This window comes from Pipistrellus kuhlii, unplaced genomic scaffold, assembly GCF_014108245.1.
Source record: "Pipistrellus kuhlii isolate mPipKuh1 unplaced genomic scaffold, mPipKuh1.p scaffold_m20_p_2, whole genome shotgun sequence".
NCBI classification, from domain to species: Eukaryota; Metazoa; Chordata; class Mammalia; order Chiroptera; family Vespertilionidae; genus Pipistrellus; species Pipistrellus kuhlii.
The window spans coordinates 67,274,712-67,284,032 of NW_023425515.1; positions in this window are offsets into that span (position 1 = coordinate 67,274,712).

Genomic DNA, 9,321 nt, shown 5'->3' on the forward strand with positions numbered 1-9,321 from the left:
TGTTCACACACACACACACACACACACACACACACACACACACACATAGATGTTCACACACATATATACACTCACACACACACGCACACACTGAATGAAATAAATTTGGGGCAGTTATTTTTATGAGGAAATCGACTCTAAACCTAAACTATGGTAAAAGCAGGTGACAGTTAAGATAATTATTATTAAGGTTATTAACTAGCACTTTGGTTAGTTTAATAAAGGTCAGGAGAAAATTAGTTTACAGAACAGTTTAATAATTAGTTTTAAGAAGCCAACTAAAACAAGTGTGATACAAGTCAGGGCAATAGACTTGTGTCAGGGGCTGATGAAGATAAGTGAAATGAAAGTAGAGATAATCAAATTGTTCTCAGGGGAAATGGTTGGCTTGTAGTGGTTAGAGTGCCAGGAAAGGAGTTGATGAGACCCACTGCCTCCCACTTTTACTCAACTAGAAAAGCTTTACTTATTTTTTAAATATTGGGGTTACCTGTAAGGTTTCTCTTGAGGAATACGGCTCATTTTCTTTTTAAAAGGCTAAAAATAATAACTAAACTTAAAAATGATGTAGGCATAGGAAGCCCTTCAGATTTCCAAGGAGCTATATTCTAATAATATTTTAATTCTATTCTGTTGAATATATATATTGATACTCTTTTCAGAGTGTACAGAGATTACAGTAACAAGTCTGGAAATGAGTTCAGAGCTCTTCATCATCCTGTGCTCCTTCAATCGGTCTCTATAATGTCTTCTTATGTTTTGTTTTGTTTTGTTCTGATTTCCACTGATTTTGTGGAATCAAGGTTTCTTTATCTGGCAATCAGTCAAAGTCAGAAGGTGGGTCTTCTAGCCTGACTGTAAGCATGGATTTCCTGGGACACAGCTGTCATATGCTTGCATTCTAGAAGGTAAGGAAAGTGAAATAGAGCATAGTGTTTTTTCTTATCCTCATTATTAACTGAGAGATTGCAAATTTAAAAGATAATATACTTTGTAAATGAGTATAGCAAAAGGCAATAATAAGGGTGGGATGGCTGGGAAGAGGTCAATGGGGGAAAAGGGAGACTTATGTAATACATTAAACAATAAAGAATTTAAATTTAAAAAAGGGGGCAATAGTAAGTCTTAATGGTAAAAGGCATTCAAATTTAATTTTGTGTTAATCTCAATGTGCCAAATAAGCAAAATATATTAGAGTATTAAATATGCCACTAACTTCCCATATTACCTCCTATGGACAGTTTACTCCATTAGAACAAGGGCAGGAACATGATTTGAGGGGATACTTTATTGGATCACTTGGATAGACTCAACTGCACTATAAGGAAGATGATGGTAAACATATTGTTGCAGGAGATGCTGGTAAGAAGGAAAGGGTCAAGGTGCCAGCTGTTTGATAGTGTCAAAGCATCACTGGCAAATTTAGATAGCTGAAGACTGAGACCAACCGGTCCAATGGAAGGCCAGACAGGAGAAGCAGGGGGGTGGACAAGCCTGAAAATTTTTCAACAGATAGTTATCAAAGTAGTACTACTGAGATCCAGACATAAGAATATGTGTCCTAATTTATAGCATCTTTAGTCAGAGGAATGTTATGGAGCCAAATCAGGCTGATGATTAGAGAAAAACAAAAACAAAAACAAAAACAAGAGGATACTTATTAAATCAGAGAGCATTCAGTAAGAAAAAAGTCAACAATTACCTAACTGGAAAAGTAGGTATACAGTGAGGTCAATAGTGAAAACATAAATAAATAAATAAATAAATAAATAAATAAATAAATAACAGAACAAAATATAGCTCTGATTTTGTTTTCTGTGGTCCAACTTGTGAAAGTCACAGGCCCAAGAACTTCCTCTAGTGCTTTGAAATAGTGGAACAAAATTCTTGCTTGGAGGTCATGCTAGCAACCAATTGGCTGAGGCAGAGAAATGCTAATGTATGTTCTGGCATTCATTTGGCTATGGTAAATTTCCACTGTGACCATGGACTTGCAGCTACTTATTCTCTTGAAAAAAGGAAGTCTGGAAGAAAACCATGTAGCGAAATTTCTGGCATTATCAATTGAAATGGAGTTGGTGAAATGTAGTTAGAGGAGAAGGCATTGTCTAGAGGGCTTAAGAGACATTTGGTTCAGGGCTGCCATTTCACAAATAATAGTTTTCTTTGATCTTGGGTAGGTATAAAATTCTGACTTCTTGCATAATTTTCCAAAGTGGGAATGTTTATTTTTACTACTTCCATAAAAGTATAATGTAGAGCAGGATAATACCTACAAAAGAAAATTGGGTCCTATTGATAAATAATTACTATATAAATATTGACATTAATGCTATAATATCATTCTCATTATTGGGAGCTGTATAGAATTCAGTGAGATTATAAACCGGAGATTTTTTATTAGTAATTGACAGCCTATGTATTATGTGATATTTTTGCTTACTTTGATTTTTAGCTTAATTTTTTTCTAAGAATGATTGAGGGAATTGATTCTGATTTACTTTTCTTGAACTAAAAATATAGTTGGAACATTATTAATAGGCATCATCAAATATTATTATGAGACTTTGTATATCACTTTATAATCCACTGCCATACATCCCAATATTGTACCTCAATTTTTGTAAAAGTTTGTAATCTGAAAGTGGAATACATTAACACATACAATATCCTTCTAGCTTCTCTTCTTGTACATACTGTTTGTACAATAAAGATTGAGTTTTACAACTCTGCTCAGTCCAAATTTCATAATTTGCACTCTGTGACTGGAGGGATTGAGTCTTTCTGAAGTAAGCCTATTTAATGGTGATTTTCAGTGTGAGTCTAGGTCCAGTAATATTCTTGGAATGAGTGCTACAGAGCTGCAGGCCTGTCAGTGGGAGTGTGGCCGTCTAATTACCATCTCAGCTGAACTATTTGATTAGTTGTAATAACAATAATTCTGTAAGTCCAGTGTCTTTCTATTTCTTTTTCTTTATATGTATTATCTCAATTGTCTTAGATACATGCATATATGTGTCTGCTCATATATACATGCATATGTATTTATGTACATATATATATATGTGTGTGTGTGTGTGTGTGTGTGTGTGTGTGTGTGTGTAAAGAAGACTGGAGATGACTAAATATAGTATTAACCATAAAATGTAATATGACATTGACTCTTCTAAGTGTTATTAATTTTTGGTAATTTGAAATTAAATAATTATTCACTTTTAAAGTAAGTAACATAGTGAAGGATTACTATTAAGTGGACTGGAGAAAATAAATTTTATGATATATTAAAGTTGCTTGTTAGGCATTTAATATATATATATATATATATATATATATATATATTATGAGTTTTCAAGTTATAACACATTAAGTGATTATTTTGTTATATTCGTCAAGATTTTCTTGCTAGATTTATTGAGGATTAATTTGTTACACAAGAATTTGTGACACATGGTTTCTTTGAACCAAACAATTATTAATCCCCCCCCCCCCAAAAAAATAAAAAAGAATCACACTGTCCCATCTCCATTTTCATCAGTTGAAAGTAGGGATAGTTAATTATAAGAACACTTTGAGGTGATTAGAAATTTTATCAGAGTATTTTCAGCTGCAACTACAAAATTTCTTATCTATACTTGTTTAAAGCAATGAAGACATGAATAATGCCCTATGATAAGAAATCTAGACATAGACAAACCAGTATTGATATGGTAGCTTAACAATGTCTTCAAATAAGTTGTCTCTTTTAATATATCTGTGTATTATCTATAATAAAATACTCTCTGTATCATGGGTATAAAATGACTTGTTTCAGGCATTACATTCACATTCAAAACCAGAAAGGTGCTGCCATCTGTATGCTTCTTTTTGATAGAAGGTAAATTTCCCTAGAAACAACTCCAATCACAAAGTAGTCAAGTGCTATGTTCCATTTGTCAGAATAGGGACACAGGGCCATAGCTGGCTGCAATGGTAAGCTGGTAAATTCCCTATCTGACAAAGAAATACAAGATTGTCATGACCGCTTGGCCTGGTTTTGCTTCACTATGTATAGACAGTTTAGACTGGTTTTGCTTCACCAATGCTACTCTGACCATTAGTTTTCTCACTAATTCTATGCTTGTATGATAGGCAGCCTATAACAAGGGCCCCACTGACTCCAACCTCCTGCTATGCATGCTCTGAGCAACATGCTCCTCTTGGATGTAGACTTACTTCTAACTAATGGAACGCTGTGTCTGTGATGGAATTTCACACCTGAGGTTTGCGAGAAACAGGCTGTGGCTTCCGTGTGTTCACTTGCTCTCTCTCAGATTGCTTTCTCTGGAGAGGTCTACTGCCATGTACTGATGCATCTATGTGGAAAGGACTGCATGAAGGTGTTTGGAAGCAATTTTTCTGAGATCTGCCAATAGTTAAGCAAATGAGCTTGAGAGAGATCTCAGCCTTGAGGTGATTACAGACACCTTGGTCACAGATTTGTAAATGATCTAAGTCAGAACAGCACAGCTAAGCCACTCCTGGAGCCCTGACTCAGAGAAACAGAAAATCAATGTTTGTTGTTTTAACTGCTAAATGTGAGGAAGTGTCAGTTACTACTGTTTCTGTAGGAATTATTAAAAACTTGGTAGTTTAAAACAATAGAAATTCTTTTACAGTTCTGGAGTCTAGAAATCCAAAATTATTTTCACTTTTCAAAGTCAAGATATCAGCCAGGCCCCAATTTCTCTGGAGGCTTTAGAGGAGAATCTGTTTTTTACTTCTTCTAACTTCTGTTCCCCCACCCACTCTTTGTTATATATCTCCTGTTTTGGAAATTACATTTTCTAGTTATTTTTTTCTTTTATAATTTCCCTAGAATTTACTGTAACTATTTAGCTTAATAAAGATTAAGGTTAATATTTACTATTTACTTTACTCTTCACCCAAACAAAGACTTTCAGATGTTCTAACTGTAATTATTATTTTTCCAGATGATATTGCTGCCTATAATTTCAGTTTTATATCCCTTAATTCTCTTAAAAGTACAAATAAGGCATTGCATATTTATTGTTTTATATATTTTATTATTAGACATAAATTTAGTAATATTGTTGCACATAATTTCTTCTTAAGTTATATTCTCTAAAACTTGTTGTCCAATACATTATCACAAGCTATAGTAGTAACTTAAATTTAAAATGTAATAGTTCCTCAGTTACAGTATCCCACAGCTCAAGTATCTTTTCACATGTGGCTTACCATATTGGACAGAACAAATGTAGAGTATTTCCACATTGCAGAAAGTTCTAATGGATAGCATTAACTTTGTATATTCTTTTGGGATACTTTTTTGATAATGAACACAGCATTTTTTATTTTGAAAATGACTTTATTTGGACATCTTTCCTGAGAGATATTTAAAAACATATACAATTCTAGTTCAATGGCTATTTTCTTTAATTGCTATAAATATATTATCTACTATATTACTATTTTCATTATGATATTGAAATGCAACTATTGGGCTAAATGTCATTTAGTTGTAGGTAAAACATTTTATCTCCAACTGCTTGTAATATTTTTTTTAATAAGTTTTTATTGTTCATATTATTACAAATGTTCGTTTTCCCCGCCCCCACCATTGCTCTCCTCCACCAGGTTCCCACCCCACCCTCTGCCCTTTCCCCTCTCCCCATTGTCCTCATCCATAGGTGCACAGTCTATGTTCAGTCTCTTCCCACACCCCCCTCCCCCCTTTTCCCCAAGAATCGTCAGTTCATTCCCCTTCCATACCTCTGATTCTATTATATTCAACAGTTACTATTGTTCATCAGATTTTTTTAATTTCCTTGGTTTTTAGATTCACTTGTTGATAGTTACGTATTTGTTGTTCATAATTTTTATCTTTGTTTACTTTCTCTTCTGAAAGAACCCCCTTCAGCAATTCATATAATTCTGGTTTGGCGGTGATGAACTCCTTTAGCTTTTTTTTTTATTAGTGAAGCTCTTTATCTGGCCTTCGATTCTGAGTGATAGCTTTGCTGGGTAGATTATTTTTGGCTGTAGGTTCTTGCTGTTCATCACCTTGAATATTTCTTGCCATTCCCTTCTGGCCTGCATGGTTTCTGTTGAGAAGTCAGCTGACAATCGTATAGGTGCTCCTTTATAGGTTACTACCTTCTTTGCTCTTGCTTTTTTTAATATTCTCTCTTTGTCTTTTGCTCTTGGAATTTTAATAATGATGTGTCTCGGTGTGGTCCTCTTTGGATTCCTTTTGTTTGGAGTTCTGTGCGTTTCCTGGACTTGTAAGTCTAATTCTTTCACCAGGTGGGGGAAGTTTTCTGTCACTATTTCTTTCAGTATGTTTTCGATATCTTGCTCTTTCTCATCTTCTGGGACCCCCATAATTCTGATGTTGGTTCGCTTGAAGTTGTCCCAGAGGTTTCTTACATTATCTTCAATTTTCTGGATTCTCTTGCTTTCTAGCTTCTGTGGAGGAGTGTCTTCTGGCTCTTTATGTTCCACATCTTTGACTTGATTCTTGCGATCTTCCCTTCTGTTTTTAGGACTCTGTAAAATATTTTTTATTTCAGACAATGTATTCTTTATTTCTTGTTGATCCCTTATCATTTCTTGTTGACTCCTTATTAATTCTAGTTGATCTCTTTTCATATCCTCATAGGCCTTATCCATCTTTTCTAGGAAATTCTTGAAAAACCTTATAAGCGTAGATTTGAACTCTATATCCAGACGCTTTTTGTCCTCCATTTCTTTCGTTTGTGATCTATTTTGTTGTCGCATTTCGCAGTTACAGATGGGACGGGGTTTCAGGGTGGAGCCTGCAGCTTTGGCTTCTGTCAGCCCCGCCCTATGCGGGTCCGTCAGTGCTCGCTGCTGCCGGCGCCTCTGAGAGAAAGGTGCCCTCGATTTTCGCCTGCTGCCAAACAGTCTATGCTCTCCCACAATGAGCCGGTATTGGGGTTCAGTTCAGTTGGAAGTGGAGTTGGAGGTGGCGTTCAGAGCAGTCTGGAGCCCCAGTCTCCTTCCTGTCAGGGCAATCCCGTGGCACAGCCGACCGTCCCTTCTCTGCGCGCAGTGTATGCACCGCCAGGACCTCCTTTCGCCGCTCCCTGGGGTTCCGCCTTACAGCCCGGCTCCCTATGGCTGAGCCTGAGTCCCCGGGGTCTGGCCTAGAACTGGGGTTCAGAGCAGTCGGGGGCCCAGCACAGTCGGAGTTTTATCTCCTTTCCGCTAGGGAACGCTCGCCAGGCACTCGGCCTCCATCCTCTCCGGCTCCGTCCTCTCCTCGTGCCGTGTCTCCGTACCTTAGGCTTTTCCAGCTCCTCCGCCCCTCCTTCTGGTTTTCTCCTTGCTTCTCGCTGTAGAATTTCCAGTCAGTCAACCTTCCTGTAGTTCTGGGCAATGTCCGTTTTATATTTTAGTTGTATTTTATTGAAATTGTTGTGTGCGGCTGCGGCTAGGTGTTCACCTGGGCGCAGCCATCTTGGATCCTTGCTTGTAATATTTTCTTTTTCTCTTTGGTGTTCTGCCATTTCAGCATACTCCATCTAGAGGGACATCATTTACTTGTTCTCTTTGGACTTTGGTTAGGTATTAATGTATGTGATTTTATCTCTTCTCAATTCTAAAATTATTAGCTTATTTCTCTTTGATAATTATCTCTACAATTTTCTCATTTATGTACTTTTAGATATTTAATTTTTAGTATGTCTTTTTCTGTTCACACTGAGAATTTTTCTTTTATATATATATTTTTAGATGTAAGTATGCCTTATTTTAAATAATGTCATATATATATATATATATATATATACACACACACACACACACATATATACATACATATATATATATATCTCCTATCTAATAAAAGGGTAATATGCAAATTGACCATCACTCCAAAATAAAGATGGCAGTGCCCTTAGCCACAAGATGGTGGCACCCAGTCCTCTCAACGTCGCCAGAATTCCCCAGTCCTGGGGGGGCAGCCACTGAGAACAGGCAGTGTGAGTGGCCTGGGTGAATGCTTGCTTTGTCAGCATGGCGACAAGGCAAGATTTTATGCCCAGCCACAGATGGGCCTCTGGGCCATGGAGAGTCTCTGGGCAGAGGGTATAGAGCAACTGGGCCCCACAGAGAGCTACTGGCACATGGATTCATGCACAAGGCTGCTAGTATATATCCTATGCAAGTTGACCCCCATGTCCTCCCACAAGATGGTCACCCCCATGTGGTCAAAGATGGCCAACCCCATGTGGATACAATATGGCTGCCAAAAGATGACCAGCAGGGGAGGGCAGTTGAGGCCAACCAGGCTGGCAGGGAAGGGCAGTTAGGAGTGACCAGGCTGTCCATATTTATAGTGTATAATGCTTACATAGGCTTAATAGTTGAACAGAGGGAAAGAACAGAAATGTTAACAAAAAATCATGAAATTTGAAAGAGAAATTAGTCTTTTGGATAGGAACTAAATTGGCATAACATAATAATGGAACTTGAACCTGGAATCATAGTTTTAAATATGATTATTGAATAATTTTATGATGATTTATGTTTATACTAAATGGCTAATTCCTAACACTATCTTAGACAATTCTGGAAAGGAAAGTGGTGACATACTTAGGAAAAAGATGGCATTCTGACAGAGATCAGTTCTTTAAAATATATTAAATTTCCACCAAAAAGACAATTTTTTAAATACAAATACTCCTTTTGACCACTGAAATACAGTAGAATTTCACAACCAACTATGTTTCCCATCTACTGCAGATGGCAAAAAGTGTTTGATTGCCAAAGGGATAATCTCTTGAGACAGTAGAAAAATAAATGACCTGTTGTAAAATGACAGAGACCGGTTTTCTGACCAGCTGTCCACTTTAGATATGGAATTCTAAGAATTCCCATAAGCAATTTTGTACCTGTTATAAGTTTATTATTTAGGGCCTTGATCTGTCTTAAGGGTCATTTATAAATAAAATGGTAAAAATACTAATTTTGCCAGAATCTGATTGATTAAAAATTAAGTGAATACTTTTCTGTAAGATTTACCTGATTGACTCCTGATGTAAAGTTATCTTAAAGAAAGATACATTTTTAGATATATGGAAATTTTATTCATAAGAATTAAAATAGGAGAGATGAGTTCTATCATTCCATAGATTTAACAAGTCTAGTTCTATATTATATCATAATTTATGTCATCAAGTTAAAGAATCTGAGGCAATTAAGATTAGACTTTATATTCCTTTAATTCTACTTGAAATTGCTATTTGGGAATATTAAAATACATTTGCTCTCTAATGGAAATACACAGATGATAAC